We start from the raw sequence: 13,302 nt of genomic DNA, 5'->3' as shown, positions 1-13,302 counted from the left end.
AACAAAACATGCAACATTTGAATTATATTGCAAAATGAAACTATCCATAAGGTATCTCCTACATTTGTTTCTTATAAAATATAGCAAATAATAAAGAATATTTCCACGCAATTACACATTCCGGCTGGATTAGACCAAAACCAAGAAGACATTGTAAAATTGAAGTCAACTTTCAAAAGCTGTAAGTTTATTTGCACATAGATGTAAAACATGTGAATGATGTTGTTGACTTATTAAAACCTAATTTAAGTAGTTTCATATCTGGAGCAAAACTTTTTAAGTTTAAAATCTGTATTCTGAGGCATGTTTAAAATAGCTTAATTTTTCATTGAACCAAACATATATTCGACATATCTTTTTTTTAGTTCTAGATCTCCTAAACTTTTGTTTTTACCAATCATTTTTTCTCTAGTATCAAACCATTCATAAATTACTGTTCATACCGCATTTATAAATTACCGTTTTTTAATGTCAGACATAGAAAAATGTCTATTAAATGAACATGTGACTGTTTTCATTATTTCCATACGAAAATAGTTAAGAAAGCTCCATGGCAAGAACCAATCTTTGCTAGAGCTCTCCGTCTGTGCTGCTTGCCAATGCAACAGAACTCCGCGTTCTACGATTATGTTTCGTTTGGAAAAAGAATGAGCAAGGAGCAAGGTAGAACCGGGAAACCCACTACATACTATCAAGACGCAAATGGAACAGATCAATATCAAGATATCTGTTGTTTCGATTACCATTTGCATATCTGATGGTCCAACAGAATACTTTTAAAATAGTACGCCAACATCTAATCAAATAGAAATGAGAACAAGAGTTCGTAACCTGACCAGCTCCCCCTCAGCATACCTGATATAGCTGCTCTAATTCGTATGAGAGAGCATACCTGGGACACGAAGTCCCCAAAACTCAAATGGAATGTACAAGGTTGGCCATGGCCATGGCAAGCACCTCACATGGGAAAACAGATAATCCAATATCTTTGCTATACCCAATATTGTCGACTCAAATATATCTACACCGATGGATCTGTGAATGGACGCTGGAAAAGTTGGAGTACGTTTTCTTGTAGATGGAGAAAATATAAGTTATAAACTACCAGGAGAGAACTCAATTTTCTCTGCAGAAGCAATGGCGATTTTAATAGCAATCAAGGAGTATCGTTGGTGAACAAGTTGGGGTATTCACAGACTCTGCAAGCGTACTACAAGCAGTTGAAAATGGTTTATCGTTACACCCATGGAGTCAAGCTTCAGAATGAAATGGGAGAATCAATGGCAAACCAGCGGAAACTTCCTCTTGGCCATAAAGCCAACCACTTTACCTTGGCCTGCCCGATTAATACTATCTTCTGAACAAAGGCAATAAGTCGTTTACGTATTGGACATACTCGAATTACACATCAACACCTATTCAACAGGGAAACCAACACATGTAACACTTGCGTTAGATTGCAGAAAATACGAATATGAAAGACGAAATTGTAACTTAAAATATAACGTACACGAGGTGTTAGCAAACGATAGTGATGACGTGATTAGTAAAGTATTTAAGAGAGACTAAATTGATCAACAAGATTTAAAAATTAGGTAAATTAAATAAAACTTAAGTACAATAATGAAAACCCAGATTAATCCACCTAGCGGTGATGGAGCCTTTCTCGTGGGACAGGATTCTGCGGCGAATGCAACTTGTTGCGAGCAAATCGGTTGAAATGTGCTTTTTTCATGAAAAAAAGTATTTTGGCCATAACTTCCAAGCCCATAGTCCGATCTGGCCAATTTTCAATAGGAAACAATGGGACAAGTTTCCCCGTCGTTTTCCTGTTTCCTACATAGCTCTGGTCCTCACAAATTCCAATCTCACGCTACCACGGGTTTTCCGATGACAATCGACCGCCAGCTAAGGGTTTTGTACTTAGCTGGTAGTGCAGCCTGGGCACTGTTGTCCTTCTGACATCAGCTAGAGTGAGGGGGTGCGACCAAAGGGACCATCGTGAAGGGGGTGAAATAATGAGCTAGGCCTCTAACGGAGCCTGTGGGGTACCTGGGCACCCTCCACAGTAATTGTCCCTTACCACGTCATGCTGGGCTCTGTCGTGGTGGACCTCTTTACCCAAGCAACTCGTGGGACCAAAATGGAAAACCAAGTCAATTCTTCAATTAGTGGTAGTAGTGTAGGCGACAACCCCTTCGCAAGAGGTGGGTTGTTCAGGTCTCCGCCTAGGAGGCCAGAGGCAATAGTCGGCAGCTCAGTGCGCAGCGCCAGCGTGGGTCACTTAGCCTTCCTCTCGGCTAAAAAAAAGCCGGTAGAGGTAATTGACGGCCCATGGCTTGTGGAGACGATGAACCGCAAACGCGATGGGCTTTCGGCCTTCGAGGTGGCGACGGAACAGCTGGACGCCATCATCGACTTTGCGTCATCGAAGCATAATATCAGTAAGGACCTCAAGAGGAGCTTGCTGAAACTCCGAAAGTCGATGTTAGACGCCAAGCTGGAGAGGGCGGTCGGGACGGCCAAGTCCAAACCCGTGAAAACCGTGGAGTAGAGGTCTACCCAGACTGAGGCCCAAGGATTCGCGGACTCGGGCAAGGTTGAATCGACCGAGGGCGTGCCAGCGAAGACGGTGGTGCAAAGTCTACCCAGACTGAGGCTCAAGTATTCGCGGGCACGTCGGGGGTGACTACTCCACGGGGCAGACACAAAAACGGGGGAGACAGTCTCCAGGGGATGAGCTCCCCGGGGACCGCTCCAAAACGCGGAGGGTTACTACCCCGAACAAGGGTAGTGGGGCTGGGGTGCTGAACCCCGGCCAGGTACCTCCAAAACCGGAGGAGGAAGAACCTGGAAAGGTCCGTCCACCCAGGAAAGACGGTGGTAAGGGGTTACGGCAGGCTGAGAGCTCTCAGCCGCCCCAGACTAGGGAAATAGAGGGGGATGACGGTTCCTGGACCGTGGTCAAGAACAAGAGAAAATTGAAGACGTCAAGGGTCGAAACGAAGGCCCATGCGAATGAGGGTAGCAAGAAGTCTAGGGTAGGCGCCAATCGCTCCAGGAGCGATGCCCTAGTCATCAAGACGGACGAGGCTAAGTACTCGGACGTCTTGAAGGCGATGAGGAGTGACGTCAAGCTCAGTGAACTCGGCGCCGACGTACGTCGAATAAGACGTACCCGGATGGGCGAGATGATGACGGTCAAGGTGAGGGTACTCACGACGGAGGTGAATCTAAGGGTTAAAGACCTGGACGAGATCACCGAAGTCGAAGAGCTCGTCACGGCACTGCGGCGACAGTGTGAAGTGGAGACGCCCACCGCAGCCGTTCGGCTACGGAAAGGTCCGGCAGGGACGCAGGTAGCATTGGTTCGGCTATCTGCAGCGGACGCCTTCAAGGTAGTCAAGTTAGGGAGCGTCAAGGTGGGATGGTCGGTGTGCCCTGTGGGCATATACGAGCAACCCGAAGTTTGCTTCAAGTGCCTGGAACCGGGGCACAAGCAATGGGACTGCAAAGGCCCTGACTGAAGCAATCTCGACGCTGCGGATTGGAGGGACATAAGGCACAATGCTGCACGAACCCTCCCAATTGTTTGATTTGTTCCAGCAAAGCTGTGAACAGCAAGCACCCCATGTGGGGTTCGAAGTGCCCGGCGTTTAAGCGTGCTGCAAATTCACAGTGCAGGTAACGCAGCTGGCTTGCTCGGCCTCGCCCGAGTGTTTGGTGTGCGCAGGATTAGAGGAAACGGCGGAACACGTGTTTTCCGTGTGCTCACGTTTTCGCGCAATGCGTGACCACATGCTTGCCACATGTGGTCTGGACACTACCCCGGACAACCTAGTTCGGAGGATGTGTAAAGATGAAGTTGGCTGGAACGCCGTTTTATCGGCTATCGTCCAAATCGTCTCGGAGCTTCACAGAAGGTGGCACGTGGACTCAAGGATGACTAGCTCAGGCGCAAATAAGAGGTGGTCCAAGGGATCGGAGTCGGCTTCATGGGTCATTTCGGTGGTCATGCTCTGTGATCAAACTCGATCCTTTTATCGAACAAGTGGCCGCGCGAAGAACAACATGGTATCGTCGCTTTCGCGGCGTCGGTCAACCGGGCGGGTTCCGAGCCCGAGGACGGAAAGGGGTCCTCGTCAAGGCTGGGGCAGGCGTAGGCACCGCGTCGGCAAGTCCCACTGTGTGTTGGCGAATAGACCCTGTCGCAGAGAGGTAAATTGGGGGTGCACGCGGCATGATCATTCTTGATACCAGTCGTGCAGAGGGAAGCAGGCGTGAAGTCGACCCTTCCTAGGACATAGGGCGTGGTAAGGCCACCTGGAAAGCCGGCAATGCGCTGGCACGATACCTTGGTGTTCTTCTAAAAAGGCGAGTCACGATGTTCGATGCTGCAAGGACACGCAGCTAACCTCGAGGGTGCGTTGTGCACTGGCCCCTCTTTGAAGCATTACTTTCTGGTTGTATCGAAGAGACTATGGGCTTGGCGGCAATGGAAACGGTTTAGCGGGTCGGGGTTGTAGTCCTGCCTCCCTCGTTTGCTGTTGGAGGTGGTCCCTAACCCCGCACTTCCTGGACAACCCAGGATGTCTGTTGAGCAGATTCCCCCTCCATTGCTTAGGAAGAAAAAAAAAACATACACAGGCATCACCTCAATTCATCGAACTGAGTCGATTGATATATAACACTAAGGGTCCCCGGGCTTCCGATAAAAAGTCTGTTCTTGGAGCGAATATATAGCCTTTATTCGTACGAGAAAGGCAAAAATAGATAGATATTCAGATATTACATTCTCCAAACCATTCTTGATTTCAGAGCCTTGGTCTACCAGGAACCAATAGTGCCCATACATGTGCATCATTTACGATCTAGATATGTCCAAATCGGATGGTCTAAGTCCTCCAAATCATTCTGAAGATCAGACTAATTGGTCTGCCAAGTCAAATGGGCTCAATTCAAAACCAATAGTAACATATGGTGTCCATACAGGCCCTTGCGCATGATTTACGATCTACATACGTACAACGTAGGTCAACGTTCAGGAATATTGTTTTCCACAAAAGTTGCGTTAAAAAGCTATTACAATTTGAAAGTGTGAGACGGGTCATCTTGTTTACAAAAATATGGAATTGGTTATTTTTGGAGAGAAAATGTTTCCTCCGATGTATTCGAGCCGACAGTTTGCAAAATTTCCTGTATTAGCCTCGATATTGCTTAATGTCGTTACTTCTATGTTATATCAAACGCTACCCCGAAACCCCAAAAAACATAGCATGTAGGAATAATTTTCCTTCTGTTTGTTATTGTGTTTTTTCTGCCATTGATGACTTCTAACATAAATAAACGTTATTTTTCATCAATTCATTAGCACTTTATTTCATATTGGCCTGGGAATACAATTTTTTGGCCAAAAATCGATACGCCACTTAAGAAGCCGCATTTTTTTATATAGTTATTTCGGAGAAAAGTTAGCTAAGGTCTGTAGCTTTCTATTGGTGTTCACTGCATAATTTTGACTTGAAAAAAAAATGATGAGCAAAACACGGAACAAGGCTCACTACCGGAGGCACTCCCCTACATGTTATGAATAATTCAATTATTCTAAGAAAAGAAGCAGTAGCCCTATTTATGATATGCTGCAAATATTAATGCTGAGAAGAAAATGTTCGAAAACTGTCATTTTCAAAATGCTTTTCAATACTACGGCGACAAGACAAAACATCTGCTTCATTTTCTTCGGTGGATAAGGATTCATTACTCTATAAGGTACACTGGGGGAAGTGGAAAAAGGGGGTAAGTGTAAAAATTGACTCGAAAAATTGGAATTGTACATACTCTACAATTTTTACCACACCATAACATTGTGCAAGCATATACTTTGATGCCCACACTAATACTATATTAAAATTTGAATAATACATACACTAGCACAGTTAACGCTTGAGCTGTCATTTGAGGTTTCGAGAAAAGTTAATTTTTGCATTCATAAAATCAATTCTTATTTGCACACATTGTCCCTTTGGCAGTGAATTTATGTCACAGGTGACCATTTTAGTACAAATAAACTAATCACATTCAATTTGTAGTGGTTTGTACCATTAAAGCAAATAATTTAAAGATTTTACACTTACCCCTGGTATCAAACACTACGGGGGAAGTGGAAAATGTTCTGATCGCGCAATTATTTCCTTCCCTCCAGGGTTTATTTTGATGGCTGTGAATCTTAATATGTTCCTTCTTTCTTATCATTGTGATTTCAGTGGTGATTGGATTAATGTACATAAGAAAAAAGCCTGATTAATCCACCTATCGATTAATACCAAATTATACATGTTTTACGTATGAAAAAATGTATGAGAAAGAAAAAATAGCACCGGTAGGTGAATATATTCCATAATTCACATTTATTTAAATTTAAAGCAAGCTTTACCGTTGAATGCAATTTTTTGTGCGAACAAGAATAGGAGATAATTTTGTACGTGTTTTTCGCAAACACATACATACAAACACGCACACACAGACATCTTCTCAATTCGTTAAACTAAGTCGATTAGTTTATAACACTGTAAGCCCCATTTTTCCTATAAAAAGTTCATCTTTGGGGCAAACCTATAAATTTTACGCGCACTTAATGTTCGAGAAGACAAAAACCAGCCCTTCACTAGCTATTACGAGAATTCCTTGGGGACATATTCCGTTAAGCCAATGAAATTATTCGACGAAAGACACTCAGAGCAATTTCCGTTTTGATTTTAGTTATATGTAACTACTCATCACCATTGAAGGTCAAGGTAACATGGGTTTTCCACTTACCCCATCCCACTGGGTTAAGTGGAAAAAACAACTCCTAATTTTTAAATCTTTTTCCATGAATTTTAAGCAACCAAAATGGTATGAATTACCGCACAATTGACTGTTTTTGATAGCCCATTTTGATTGAATGAATTTAGATCATTTAAACTGGTTTTACACTAATGCAAACATGCACTATCGATTTTTCCTTTTCCACTTCCCCCAGTGTACCTTAACACAGATTTGAATCCTTTTTTGTGACGGATGAAAATGCGTCCATTGAAAATCTTTTTGTGCTCAGTTAGGTTTTGTCCAAATTAGCCCAAATTTAAGAAGAATAATCGGACCTGAATTGAATTATCAGTGTTAAGCGAGAGATAGTTTTTTTTATAATAAAAGTGACATGTTAAATAAATTTTCATAGCATAAATTGCAAATTTTCTAATCAAGTTTTAATTATAGGATTAAAACTGAACTTTTACTCTCTACTCGAAGGCTTGAAATTTAGTACGGTATTCTACACCTAGACTAGAATTTGTTATAATACCTAAATATGTCCGGATTTTAACGTATTTCCCGGAAAGCATGAAGCATCGGTGGTTCAGTGGTAGAATGCTCGCCTGCCACGCGGGCGGCCCGGGTTCGATTCCCGGCCGATGCAAAGATTTTTTCTCCACTGAACTGTGTTTAACTTAGTTTTAACTTTTTTACTGTCTTAAATAAGAAATTGTTGATCTAAAGAAGTCTACGTTGGTCTATGAAGGGTGACGAGGGGGTATACCAAATGTCCACGTAGACTTTAAATTTTACTTCTACTTAAAACTATCGTGGTTTGCACCAGAAAAATCTTCTGTGTTGAGCAGTAAAGACATTAGAATTTAATTTTCAAAAGACATTGTTTGGTATTTGCAAGGGGAATCCAACAGAAATTCAATTAGTTGGTGGCTTGGAGATTAGGTTTCAGCAGCTGTGGACAGAGGATTAAATTTATTTTCGTCCTAATGGAGTCGTACACTAATTACGTAAGCACTTATGGGGGTGGTGGGTCTGCCATTTTCTTACGCTCCATATAAATAAAAAAATATTTGTATGGGAAAAATCTTACATGGGAGGAGGGGGGTTTAAAAACCCAGAAAAATTGCTTACATAACTAGTGTTACGGCCCCAAAATAGATTTTTGTTTTATTGGATTTTGTTCAGTTTTATTTTGTTATGTATGAAATTTAAATTTTCTTGAAATGTTTACAAACTAAAATGTACTTGAATAGCTGAATTACTTAAAACGTGGTTGATTTTCATATATTTTCTTTTGTAAAATTTGGTAAAGTCTACGTGGACTTCAAGGGAGGGGGAAAAGAAAAGTCTACGAAAAATCAGTTCATGAGGTTTGTGGACAGCCCCCAATTTCGTGAGAAATGAATCGAGAACGCATTGTTGTTTGTTTGTTTACTGTATTGAATTGCAAATCGTTTAATTTCAGTGAAAATAAAAAGAGATTTTTCTCTATATTTACGTTGCAGCTCGATAAGTAGGGTAACCGTACCCTTAGTGGAGGTAGCACCAATAGTAGAGGTAGTGGGGTTTTAATGAGATTTGATGCGTCGTGCTTCAAATATGCTGTTAAATGCAACTTATCCTCAAATTTCGCTTGAAAAACTATTAAAAACAATGATTTTCCTTAATAAAATTGACTCCCTTGCACCTATAGTGGTGCAACTGTACCAATAGTGGCGAGTCCCATAAGAAATCAATAGATAGCACCACTATGGGAACCAAAATTATTTTTTACCGCCACTAAAGGAACAGTGTACCCATAGTGGTGCAAGCAATATTTGGTAATTGTTGATGTTAAATGACATCAATCTCATTTTTGATAGCAAATTTATTAGTTTACCTATTGGCTAAGACATTAAAGCTGTAAATTTCCCATAATTATCAATTTTTTAAAAATATTTTCTTTTGTGGATCTACTAATACCTCCACAAGTGGTTCGTTTGAAAGTCAAAGATGTTCAGCAAGAACAACTAAAATGTCTGATGATGGGAAAAATGTTGCACAAGCCTTGGCGGACGATATCTTTACGAAAGTCAGGGTAGAGAATGCAGTGAGATCTTTTGAGCCTTATAAATCTGTCGGACCGGACGGAATAATTCCAGCAATGCTTCAAAACGGAGAATCAGTGCTGATTCCGCCGTTAATTGAGATTTTCAAGGCAAGTCTAAGACTCAATTATATTCCATCTTCATGGAGGAAAGTAAAAGTTATTTTCATACCAAAAGTAGGAAAGCGAGATAAGACGCATCCTAAATCATTCAGGCCCATTAGTCTTTCATCAATTCTGTTGAAAACTATGGAAAAGGTGTTGAGTGATTATATCAACTCAAATTACATGATTAAACATCCACTGTCTAAGTTCCAGTTTGCTTACCAGTCCGGTAAGTCAACTATTACGGCACTTCATACAGTGGTATCTAAGGTGGAAAAAGCGCTTTCGGTAAAAGAATTAGCACTTTGTTCTTTCTTGGACATTGAAGGAGCTTTCGATAACGCTTCTTATTCGTCAATGGATCGTGCCATGAAGAAAAGAAACTTCGACACGAACATTATCAAATGGATTCACACCATGCTTGCAAAAAGAGAAATCTCTTCAGAGCTGAGAAGTTCGTCTCTTACAGTATGGGCAACAAAAGGTTGCCCTCAAGGAGGGGTCCTCTCACCACTAATGTGGTCCTTAGTTGTAGACGATCTTCTAGGAAGCTTAGAAGAAAAAGGTTTCGAGGTTGTAGGCTTTGCTGACGATATTGTCATCATAGTGAGGGGAAAATTCGACAATATCATTTCTGAAAGAATGCAATGGGCTCTAAATTTTACCCAATCGTGGTGTATTCAGGAAGGCCTTAGCATTAATCCGTCAAAAATTGTAATTGTACCATTCACTAGGAAAAGGAAACTTGATCTAAAAGCTCTAAAGCTTGGAGGACTAGACATTCAGCTTAGTGAACAGGTCAAATACCTGGGAGTCATTCTGGATTCTAAACTAAACTGGAATGCTCATATTGAGTGTGCGATCGGAAAGGCAACTAGTGCCTTCTGGATATGCTCTAAAACATTTGGAAGAAAATGGGGCTTAAGACCAAAAATGATAAAGTGGATTTATACTTCCATTATTCGTCCAAAACTGACATATGCTGCTCTTGTATGGTGGCCAAAAACAAAAGAGGCTACTGCACAGAAGAAGCTGACAAAACTGCAAAGGTTAGTGTCCATTGCTATAACGGGAGCGATGCGTAGCACTCCTTCAAAATCGTTAGATGCGATTCTAAATCTGCTACCATTGTATGAATTCGTGCAGTTAGAAGCGGAAAAGAATATGCAAAAACTTAAACGATTGAAGTTATTCAAGCCAAGCGATTTAGTGGGCCACTTGAGTACCGTGCAAACTCAAACGCTTAAGCACTTTCTGATATACAATCATTCTGTTAACTCGCATTTTAAATCACACCGTTTAAATCACCATTGCAATCACTGAGTACAGTACTCATCTTTGAACTACGTATTTAATACGTGCAGAATATTGCGAAGAATGTTTGAAATTTATAAAAGTGTCCGGCTTCTGTTTGATTCAAACCTCGGACACCGGCTGGGTTGGATTCATATTTCGGACACAAAGATTCAAACTTCGGACACCTGATTACACAGTACCGGGAAGAATTATTGAAAACAATTCGCACTGCACAGCTCAGACTGTCTTTTAATCATTTCGTCGCATTGTTTTAACATGTCTTATTAAAATGTAACTATACTAAAACAAGCAAAAACTATTAGTCCTTCCGTTCCAGCTTGACGAAACATTTCGATGAAATATTTCAGAAAATTTCACATACGAATTCAAGCGTCCGAGGTTTGAGTGTGTCCGAATTTTGATTATCCACGGTATCTCACAAAATTTTCAATATGGGCCAGTGATGAATATGAGTGGAGACTGGATGAAACCTGTGGAGAACTATGACATTCCTTATTACATACGTGAGCCATCACGTATGGACTGGGAAGTCGGAGGTCCCACTGTTCGGGACGGTTCCATAAAATTCTACACAGATGGCTCAAAAATAGGAACAAAAACGGGAGCAGGAATTTTCGGCCCTGGGATATCGATCTCAGTGGCAATGGGAAACTATCCAACTGTGTTCCAAGCGGAGATTTTTGCTATAATGAAATGTGCTAATATCTGTGTAGAGAAGAAATATAGATATGCAAATATTTGTATCTTCACAGATAGTCAAGCGGCACTCAAAGCATTGAGTAGCTTTAAATGTAACATCAAAACTTGTCTGGGACTGCATTCTTTCATTGCGAAAAGTGTGCCAAGAGAACTCCGTAAATCTGTACTGGGTTCCAGGACACTGTGGCATTGAAGGTAATGAAAAGGCAGACGAGCTTGCAAAACGAGGTTCAAACACACAGTTTATTGGCCCAGAACCTTTCTGCGGTATATCATACTGTACTATAAAAATGGAATTGAAATCCTGGGAAGCACAAAGGTTGGTGACCAACTGGTTGGTTGCCGAAAAGTGTGCTCAATCAAAGAGATTTATAATTCCCAATGTTAAAGTAACCGAAAAGCTCTTGGAGCTCAGCAAGAGAGCTATTTGCACCTTCACTGGCCTAATAACCGGACACTGCCCGAGCAGATATCACTTGAAAAATATTGGCCAGATTCAGAGTGATATCTGTCGTTTCTGTAACATGGAACGTGAAACCTCGGAACATCTGCTTTGCAGTTGCGATGCATTGTACAAGGGTAGATCTAAATTTATGAGGGGCCACGCCCCCCCGGCCCCCACAAATCTTGTGTACCAAAACCAATCTTTTTTGTACATTTTAAGGGGGGGGGGGCGGGACCCCCTTACGGCTAAATACGGCCCTGACGTAAGCACTTATAGGGAGAGGGGGAGTCTGTCGAAAAAGACAGAAAAATTGCTTACGTAATAAGTGTACGACCCCTCAGAAAGAAGTATAAACGATTTTACAAGTGATGTTGGGCATGATGCATCTCAAAGTTTATAATAGCTCTAAGAGCTAAGCTCTTGGTATAAAAAAAAAACCCAGATTAATCCACCTACAGTGAGATGTTGACCCTTCCTTAATTAAAATGAAATATTTCCAGACTCCAGTATTTAAAACGGGATAAAACTTCGCAACCTCCCACGGCGATTGAAAGTGTAAACGCGTGTAAATGACAAATTATTTGCCTACCAAAAGGCGGATTCCATGGGTTGAGTGCAACAAAACGAATGATTCCGCACTGTACGTCAGATTGTACGTCGGATTGAATAGCTATTGTAACATGTGGTAACATGGTTGGTTAGAAACTGTCGTAACGCTGGCAGCATGTATACTCGTAATTTCCGGAGACCTTGATATTAATTAATCCAGAACTAACTTAATCAGTCATTGATCTGAACGAAACTCAATAGCGTTCAATAATAACATATATTTTGCCTTATGGCTGCCTAATTTTGTAAAACTAATGATGTTTAATACCTTAAAAATGAGCGAGATTTATAAGGTAGTAAATTTTAGAATTTGCACACATACGCACACATACATGCATATAAGTGGTCTATTAGTATCTCAAAACGTGCTCACATTTGTTATCTAGCTTTCACTGAAGAAATTTTTGAAATCCCTTCAAATTTTTACGTTTTTGCTTTTCTGAGAAGGTTTTGTGGTACATGCTTCTATCTGTTCCTCAATTAAAATCAATTGTTTCCTTGAAACAAATCCGAAAAAGAAGCATATTTTCATATCATATCACTTGTTGTAATTATATTTTCAATATTAAAGTGAATTTGTTTCTATTGCTATACATTTTATTTCATAATTGATCGATTAATACAGTATACCCCCGCTGATCCGACAAATGTATGGCCGGACTATCGGGGTTTCTCTCGTTAATCCGACTGTCAAATCCATACAAATGAACCAAAACAAAATCACAGCACAAATTTGAAAACTGACAGCATAATGTGTTCAAATGGGTGTTGATACTTTTTAATCCGGAAAATTCCGAATTAGCGAGATCCGGACTAACGAGTCGTCGGACTAGCGAGGTCCGGATAAGCGGGGGGATACTGTACATAACACGCCTGCGTAACGCATACAAAGTGAAATTATAGACACTTCCGTAGGAAGGGTCAAAACACAATTAGTGGCCGCCTATCTTTTCTTTCGAAATGGTAAAACAAATTTCACAAAAGAAACAATCATAATGTGGCCACCACCTTCGGGGTTGCTGTTCCAATACTTTATCTTATAACCTTAGGGGCCGTACACATATTACGAAAGCACTTATGGAGGGAGGGAGAGGGTCTACCATTTTCTTATGCGCCATATAAATAAAAAATCATTTGTTTGAAAACAATTTTACGGGGGGGGGAGGGAGTCGGAAAACCTAGAAAAAATGCTTACGTAATATGATCGTGAAGCAGCAAATAAAAAGATCCA

The 13,302-nt window shown here is 41.1% G+C and overlaps 1 non-coding gene across 1 annotated transcript; it reads left to right on the top strand.

The window, feature by feature from the left end:
• The first annotated feature begins 7,385 nt into the window (after window positions 1-7,385).
• On the top strand, window positions 7,386-7,456 carry Trnag-gcc (transfer RNA glycine (anticodon GCC)). Its single transcript has one exon. It is a non-coding gene; the product is annotated as a tRNA-Gly (tRNA).
• The last annotated feature ends 5,846 nt before the right edge of the window (window positions 7,457-13,302 follow it).

This window comes from Armigeres subalbatus, chromosome 1, assembly GCF_024139115.2.
Source record: "Armigeres subalbatus isolate Guangzhou_Male chromosome 1, GZ_Asu_2, whole genome shotgun sequence".
NCBI classification, from domain to species: domain Eukaryota; kingdom Metazoa; phylum Arthropoda; class Insecta; order Diptera; family Culicidae; genus Armigeres; species Armigeres subalbatus.
This window is presented reverse-complemented; position numbering and strand designations above follow the sequence as displayed.